Source organism: Nesoenas mayeri (genome assembly GCF_963082525.1).
Source record: "Nesoenas mayeri genome assembly, chromosome: 7".
NCBI lineage: Eukaryota > Metazoa > Chordata > Aves > Columbiformes > Columbidae > Nesoenas > Nesoenas mayeri.
The window spans coordinates 21,425,120-21,434,237 of record NC_137551.1 but is presented as its reverse complement, the minus strand read 5'-3'; positions in this window follow the sequence as shown (position 1 = coordinate 21,434,237).

Here is a 9,118-nt window from a genome sequence, read left to right as displayed (position 1 = left end):
TGGATGCGTTTTGGGGGCCCGCTCTGCATACGCCTCTGCTTTCCAAGCGATCGTACCACGGCAAAGTTTGATTTTGTTCACAGCGAGGGGTCTCTGGATTTATGCTCGCTTCCCGTCTGCAAATGATATGCGGCGGGACCCTTTGCAATTACTTTTAAAATGCATCCGAGACATAGGCTCAGCGGAGAGAGATGGCCCTTGCCTCAGCCCGGGTGAAAATTAGGCTTTAAAGTACCCAGATGAAATTTTCAAGTCAGGGACGCGGGATTGGATCAAATCACATAAACTGCAAAAAAGCAAGTATAATGGCGCATAATTGGTTCTGTAATAGCATTACACAAGGATAATAGCCTGTTATGGCCCCCTGCACATTAAGTGCTTCCCTGGCGTAAAGCCTTTATGATATTAAAGGGGGAATATAATGATATTTTGGTTATTAAATGCGTGTAATTAATTTATGCACCACTGAAAATAAAGTTGGTATTATGACCCACTCAAGATGCATCAGAAGATGTAAGTCAGACAACTGTTGATAAGTTCTGGTGTCTATGTTTCGTCTAGACTGCTGATTTTATTTTGGAACAATTGCTTCTCCAGCAGACTACACAAATTTAATATTTTATAAACATTGTAATGTTCTGTGCAAGAAGAGTGAGCAAATCTACACAGGCTCTCTTAGATTTGATGAGAGTTTAAAGACATAGCTTGTTCATACCAGAGCAAAGGAGGTGGATACAGATAATACAGGTGGAGGAATAGATAGAGATTTTGAAGAGACAATGTTTTGGGAAAGTTATGTATATGTGTATATGATCTCATTAAATAAACACTAATAAGCCTTCGAAATATCACCTGGTCTATCTGCCTTTCATACTAGGCACAGATGAGGAAAGTCCCTTTATGTATAATCAAGCTGAGATTATGTTTCAGTCCTGTAAAGCACTATTTTACCAAAGTAAGGCAAAAAATAATTGTATCCTAAATCCAAATTGATTTGATCTGATTTAATCTTATCCATTCACCTATAATTTTAGAATACTAGTTATACATTTAGAAAGCTGCATTCAAGTGTGTTTATATATATAAATATATACACATATGTATACATTTACATGTATACACATACATAAACACTTTTAGGGATATCACTGTTTGACAACAGATATTGACTTATCATTCAGGCAAGTCCCTGAACAGCAAGGTATACTATGAATTGAGATGGCTTTTATAGAACTGTGCAAGATGCAAGACCAGTGTTCTGAATCTGATTGCATTCCTTAAAATAGTAGCACAAGCTTTAGGTCAATTAACCTTAGAAAGAAGAACATAACCCAGAGGTACTGTCTGGATCTCCCCCGCCAGTCTCTCCATCCCAAGTTTTAAAATCCACACAGGGCCAATACTGCAGGACCCCTTTGCACAGAGATAGATATGCCCTTTCCTTTTTCTCTGACATCAAGAAGAAAGTAAGAGAGAATGTTTTATCATAAGAACCCCTAATAAAATAATAATAACTTCATTATGGCACTCTCAGGCCTTGCACTAGTCAGGGGGTTGCATTGGTGTTTGGCTCCAAGACTCACTTTCTCCTGCAGTTTGAAGCCTGCAAGTTCAGCGTATTGCAGAAGGCAGAGAAGGTGAAATGGAGCACGGGGAAGTGCTCCAAGCCGCTGCTTTTTAAATAGAAGCAGAAGGACTCTAAGCTGAGCGAGGCTGAACTTTCTCTGTAGAAGCAGCAGCTGCAACACAAGGAGATAACTAAGCAATATATAATCCCCCACCCCTCGTCATTTCGGTGCCTGTTTAATTTTAATGCACGAAACGTGGGGTTGACATAATTAAAAGTTAGTGCTTCGCAGTCTTGGGTGGCGTTCTCGGGCGGCCTCAGCCCAGGGGCTGCGGCAGCGGCGCGTTTCAGCACCACGGAGAGCGCCCGCCGCTGCGCGCCCTCCGGCACCCCTGGCCCCGCCTGGCCCGGCCCGCTGGGTGTAGTGCTGGGCCAGCACCTTCCCTTGGGTAACACTGCTGTCAGGGCTGCTTCTGGGGCTCCTCCTTCTGCAGGCGCTTCCCTGCAAAGCTGGGACCACAGGGAGAAAAACAAAAAAAACCACCAAAACCAAACCAAAACCCACAAAACAAACGAAACCAAACCAAAACACCAAACCAAACCAAAAACCAAAACCAAAACAGTAAATTGTTTTAGATCACGGCTAATATTTCTCTGGTAGTTCCTGGCATCTAGCTACCGAAGGCAAGCATTCAAAACTAGCTGAAGCTTGAAAAAACACACAAAGTAGAGCTACAATATTTCAGAAGAAAAAAAAAAAAACAACAACAAAATCCCTTTTTATGCAAAGTCCTTAAGGTCTCTCTCACATACATTCATTATTACTATTAATTGTTACTACTACTACAACATCAGTATTAGTTACTAGGTCTGCAAGGAAAGGTCCAAGTAAATATAATTCTGGATAGACGTTTTGCTGATTGTGTCTGTCTTAAAGCAAAACTGTTCATGTGCAGCACAGGCAAACACACCTCTTCTCACTTTTCTGCCGTGACAATAAAGCCTAGAACTGAACTGATGAGAAAAATCACTGAATGAACATTTTCCTTGAGAGTACTCAGCTTTGAGGGATCATTTCAAAAATTCAAGAAAGTCCGAATGATTCAAGTTTGATGAAATGGCTCTCTTGCCTTTCCATGTCCAAACACTTCCTTTCCCATGATCCCCAATACCTGACCACAAAAAAAAAGACTAGCAGCTAAAAGGTTATTTTACCCTAATTCATGTGCAATAAAATGTATTTTCCAATTAACCAAATTTGCCGATTTGTCCCGCTTGGACACTCTTATAATTTATAATGTAAAAGTGTTCTTTCTTTATCTAAAGACCAAGGTGACTGCTTTTAATTTTCTGTAACCTCTTTACACTTGATGTTCACCAGACTCATAATGTTAATTGGCTTCATATACGGATCATCAGTTTAATGAAGGAATAAATCCTATGTTGCTTTATGTCCCTCTGTTTTAACAATGATTGCTTTAATGAAGAATGTGACATGTTTGAAATCAAAGCTGCAGGAGACATTAGAGAGGCTTTTTTATGATGACTGAAATGCTTATTTAAAGCTAGAACCACGAAGTTTGCATATTTCAAAAGCTTTATTTTTTGTTAATCATTTTCCATAGAAAATACTGACACATTCTTCAGCAAAGAACTTTTACATTGTAATTGTGAACAGAGACTGAGAATAACACCGTTTTGTAATACAAACATCCCAATTAGGTTATGAAAATCTCTCTGATCTGATTTTATACCGCTGCAGTAGTTTTTATTCAGAGTTCAAGTAGAACTCCTATTGAGTTTCAAAGGAGCTATGCTTGCCTAAGTTAGGAGTTTTTTGGTGTAACTAACACAATTCTTTGCAAACCTACTGTATTTTCATTGTTCATGTGTAGATGGACAAAAGTACAAGGCAGAAAGAACTGTCAGTTCACACACAAAAGCTCTGGATTGCTGTAATCTATTTCTCCCCATGGGGATTTTAGTATTTCAGGAGCATGGGTAAAATGTAATGAAACATGGGCTCATAGAGGTAGGTGACTGCAAATCAGAGCATCAATTAGACCAAGCTGGAAAGCAGCAATTAGACCCAACTGCATGTGCCTGTTATATAGCTACAGCAGGTTTAAAATGTACAAAGCAAATGCATTCTGGTAATTGAACTTTTACATTCCTAGTCACACTTTTAATGAAAGTAAGTCTTCTTTTTTTTTTTTCTTTTCTTTCCTTTTCTTTTCTTTTCTTTTCTTTTCTTTTCTTTTCTTTTCTTTTCTTTTCTTTTCTTTTCTTTTCTTTTCTTAAATGGGGACTGCATATACTGGATGTATTTTTTTTCTCATTTGAGACCTGCTATCTGCACTGAAATTACATAACCCTTAGATATGAGAACATGCAATGCAGAAAAGGGAAGTCTCTAATCAAAGCCTAAGCAACCAACAGATTTGGACAGAAATTTCAGGACATGGTAGAGGAAGTGCTTGGGAAGGATATTAGCTTAAATTACACACCAGTGAGAAGTCATGCAGTGTTCCAGACCCGATTCCACAACCCCTTAGGTTTATGTCCCCACAAGTATTATACTCATTCAACCCAGGTCACACCAACTTTCAATTAGATACACAGACATCTCCTCTCCCTTCCGCCGTATAGTTCTGTGTCTGAGAAAAATGTGTTTCCTTTCAGAGCCAACCAGTACTATAGTCCTATGACCAGAACTGCATAAACATGCAGAAAACAGTCCAAAACCCATACTTTGCCTTCCCTCTCCATGGAGCGCAAGAGGTGTTCTTCTCCACTACCACAAGAGGATTAGTCAGCCAGAGGCTTATTCAGTAGTAACAGCTCTCTACCCGGAGCTGTGCCTTTACTAGACCTATGCCCAGTCCCCTTTCCATTTGAAGTGACTCAGAGTGCAGGCTGGGACCATGACAGAATTTGTTGAAGTAAAACAACACTGGTTGAGAAAAAGTTTGATTCAATGGGAAACCAGGACCAGGCTTGTCTCCATCCAAATCCCTCTGGAGTTATTTCCAAGGATCTGGATGCTCCGTGATAGAGTATTTCTAATGAAAGGCATTACTGAAACACTGATAATGGTCTTCACTGATGTTCAGAGATTTGTTGATTCAGATAATGAGATGGAACAATTTAAACAAGCTGAATATTACATGAATGAAGGAAAGGAAGAAATCATGATTCATTCTTCAGGCTTAAGAACAAGGCAATAAGAGTCATGCAAAATTCAGGGCAGGGTCCTAAAGCATTAAAAAAAAAATCAACTTCAGAGACCATCCATATTACCTTTCAGCCTTTCACTTCCAGTTAAATGAAGCTTATCTTTCCCAACATATTTTCTTAAACGAGGACCACGAAACCTTCCCTCCAACCTTTCCTGTGCCCTCTGTCCCATTTTCTTACCTTAAAATGCAGGTCCTCTTCCTGTCTCAGGCACCTTGGAATATTTGGTGAAATAAGCTGGGAAGGCTCGAGACAGGACTTTGAACAGGAACAGATTATCACGCATCATGGAACTTGAAAGGTCAATTACCTATTAATGAAACATGCATAAACTGCCTCGATGACTTTTGTATAGACAAACAGCACACAGGAGTTACCACAAACTGTTGATCTCAAGACAGTGTGTGGTGAAGAAGGAAATATTGGGTGGCATTGAGTAGCACAGAGCTCTGGGCATCTGATGGACTTCTTATACTTAAGGCTGTTCTTGCTTGAGCAGCAATTGATACCTTCATGAGCTGTCATACATTTATGAGCTGTCAAGAAACAACAGGAGAAGTGGAACGGCCATGGTTGTGCTGTTAATCAGTTTGTTCATGCTGCCTGGCTAGACGGAAGCAGAGAACCTTGCTGGCATTCTCTGGAGTTATTTAGGATTTCCAGCATTCAAACCTTCATTTGAATACATTTGTTTTTAAATTAGGTTTATTTCTTAGCCTGTCCTCATGCAAGTTACATTTACACTTTCAAAGTTTACATTCACATTTTATATGCATGTTAGAGTTGCAATCACGAGTCTCAGAACACATCTCTTGCTGCCCAGAATGAGAATGAACATCTTAAGAATATTTTAACTATTTTCTTTTAAAAAAATAAATCTTGATCTTTGAACAATGAAGCTGTTCACAGAAAACAAACAAACAAAGCCAACAAAGAAAACACACCTGCCCTTTTGACGTATTGTTTCAAAATGTTCAAAAGGCACTAGTAATGAATAAAACTCAAAAATAACTTTATATTATAAATGTAAAATTATGTTGTTGAAATCAGAATAAAAGATCATGGAACTCTGACATTATTTTGAGTAAACTTTTTCTTTTAGCTTTTTGGCATGCAAAAATTTGAAAGCTGATTTAAGTGCTTGACCCTGAAAATTCACATGCAATGGGGGAAATATTTCTGCCCACTCCTGCGCAGTACCTGCTGCAGGAAAGAATTGAGGCTGAAAGGTGTTGAACTACAGAGGCAGCTGGTATCCTGGTGTGCAGCCATGGTCTGTCCTGTCCATTTATCAAAGACTGCAGCTTTGAAACAGCTTCCGAGCTGTCACATGTATAAACTAATATGAGTAGCCAGATGGTGACTTCAGTGGCCATGGATCTACCTCAAGCACAGCACATTAGCAGTGGCAGCAGCCTCCCAGGGAGTGAGCTGGTAGGCAGCTGGAAACGGCAAGTGTGCTGCAGCCTTGGATTCCATCCACCTGTACAACAATTTTTGGCTCCTGAAGATCTCAGGCCAGTTTGAAAATGTCACTTGGTAACTACCTATCATCACTGTTCTGCCAGCAAGAGGTTAGTCTTGGGGTCCAGCTCTAAGACTACCAGGCTCTTGTAGGACTCCAGGTAAGCCACTTGGGGTGGGATTAATTTGATCACATGTTGGTGTCTGTGTTGTCAATACCTGAAGTTGGGTGAAGTGAATCTCAGCTGCATTTTCTCTAAGTCTCAGCCACCTGCCAGCCCATTCACACAAGAAGCAGTCCAGATCAAAACCTCATGTTGGTAGAAGTCACTACAGTTGGTAATAGGACTTGAACCTGTAAAAACAGCTGAAAACACAGTACCTGTAACAATGTACCCTTGTGAAACAGAAATATTGTTACAGCAATAATAATTATAAATTATATTTGGAAATAAGGTCTTATTATAATCTGGGAGAAATAATTCTAGGAAGTCTCAAGACATCTCAGAAATGATAAGTATATGTTAGTTACCTGCTGATCCATTTTCCACCAGAAAAGCAGAAAGCAATGTTCTGTATAGTTTTACAATACCATGTGAAAATAAAACAACTACTTTCAGTTTGTAATCTATGCAGATATTTAGCCAACATGTGTGAACTTTCTAGGTTAATATGTAAGAGTAAAGAAATTTACTCAGGAACTGTGCATTTCCAGAGAAATATTTGAGAATTATGAAATGCTTTTGCATTGTCATAATCTTAAAATAAATGTGAGGTTTTGAAATTTTCTTTACAAGACAAGACCCTGGTGAAAAAGGAAGCAGAAAAATCTGTCAAAACCCAGCACTAAAACTAAACGCCACCTTTAGATAGTTCCCTCAGAGGGAACAATCCCATATTTAGGGACATGCCAGTGGCTGGCTCCTTAGGTTACTGGGGATCCCTGCAGATAAGGACTTGATCATAGACCCTTGGTACATCTATGCAGTGTTGAAGGGTAACTTGTAACACCCTTTTAGTTTGCATTAGCAAGAGCATAGTCACAAGATCCAGGGAAATACGCTGGGAGTGGGTGTGCACTGAGACAGCAGCTAAGAGATGTGGTGAGATCTTCATCTTTGAGACAGACATAATTCACCTGGACAGGGTCCTGAGTACTCTGCTCTGACTTTGAAGTGAACCCTGCTTTGACCAGAAAGTTGGACAAAGATAATATCTAGAGGCTCTTTCCAGCCTATTTTTTTTCAGTGATTCTATTTTTGAGTAGTTTAGATAAATAAATCACAGGAGTATTTTAGAAATGGCAAACTAAATCACTTCTTTCATTCTCTCAACATGGTTCATGGTCCTTTCTGTGGTACAGAAAGCATAAATCTTACTAAATAAACTGAAACAATTCTCAAAAGGTATTTGTTTTGGTCAATCTAGTTAAGTTAGATATCAAGTGGATTATCTAATGTGCTTATGTTTGGTTGCTGTTTTTTTGTTTGTTTGTTTTTTTAAATTGAGATGAGGTCTTAGTTCTAACTGCAAATACCTGTTTCTCCAGTCAATAAAACAGTTTAAACTCCTATTGCTCAATTATTTTTCTTGCAATGTATCTGTTCTAATTCTGATTTTGAACCACTAAAACCCTGATGCCTTCCACTTGCAGCCTGGACTCCAGCGGTAAAATAGGAATCCAAGGAGTAGCAGTTGTGACCCAGAATTCAGTGTTTATTCTGAAAATTGTGATTGTTTATTCCCAGCAGCACTTTCAGCCATAGGGCTTTCACTGTCAGGAAAGCTGGCTCGATTTTTAGCTTGATTTAGCCCCAGCAAATTTTAGACACGTTTTGGGGAAATTATACTTTTTGTTTTGTTTTTTTTTTTCTACCGCTTTTGAGGACACGGTTCCCTGGCCACCAGCACTGGCTCAGCACATTCAGCAGAAAATTTGACATGGACTTACAGTTGATTCCTACACAGAACACAGTAGAGTCTGTACTGATTTTTAAGTACACACACCAGTCTTATACCACCTGGTAACTTCGTTTAACCTGACAGTTAATCAAGCAAGATTTTTGTGAGCAAATCTGAACCAGTGTACTGGAATTTATGCTGTAATGCTGCTTTGTGTAATGCAGCCTGGATTTACAGAATCACCAGATCATGGTTTAAGCTAGGCCAATCACTTCTCAGTAACAGGTCATTTTCCCACTTACAGGCAAAACCTACAGCTTTTGTTCTCCAGAACCAAGACAGGCTGTGATCTAGTTCTGAATTAGAGCAGTTAGTATCTGCATAAATCTGTAGCTGCACACAACCTTGTGACAACAGCAAGTTAGCAGTCCCTCTTATTCTGTGAATGTCTTCTAGCAATAAAACCAGTATGAAGAAAGAAAACGTTTAATTAGCTGCTTTAAGACACAATTGTCTCATTCGCCAAAGGTCAATTCACACCTGCTAACTGCTCTCTTTGGAGGTGAGCTATGCTCAGTGCCAGGAGGGGAGACATGGCCTAGGTGTGACATACTTTCGCACAAAGCCATTGAAACGCACCCTCTGGATGTGGCAATGTTCTCCAGTTAGCTTGCAGCACTCCACCTCTGTTACAGGTAAGTAGCACCATCCTTCGGGAAGCAGTTTGGGACGAACAAGGAGGGAGGCTGTCCCTGAACATGAATGCAGGTGCCCATTGGTATGCATAAGAAAGAACTTGCATGTGTGATTTTAAGGGGACTGGAGACAATCTGGAGGGTACGGTATCGGTGCAAAAGCCCTGGGACTTATGATAGGCACCTAGCTTCTCTCTTTTTCAGGAGACAAGTTCCAGAGCTATGAATCAAATACTATCCTCCATGGGTCTTT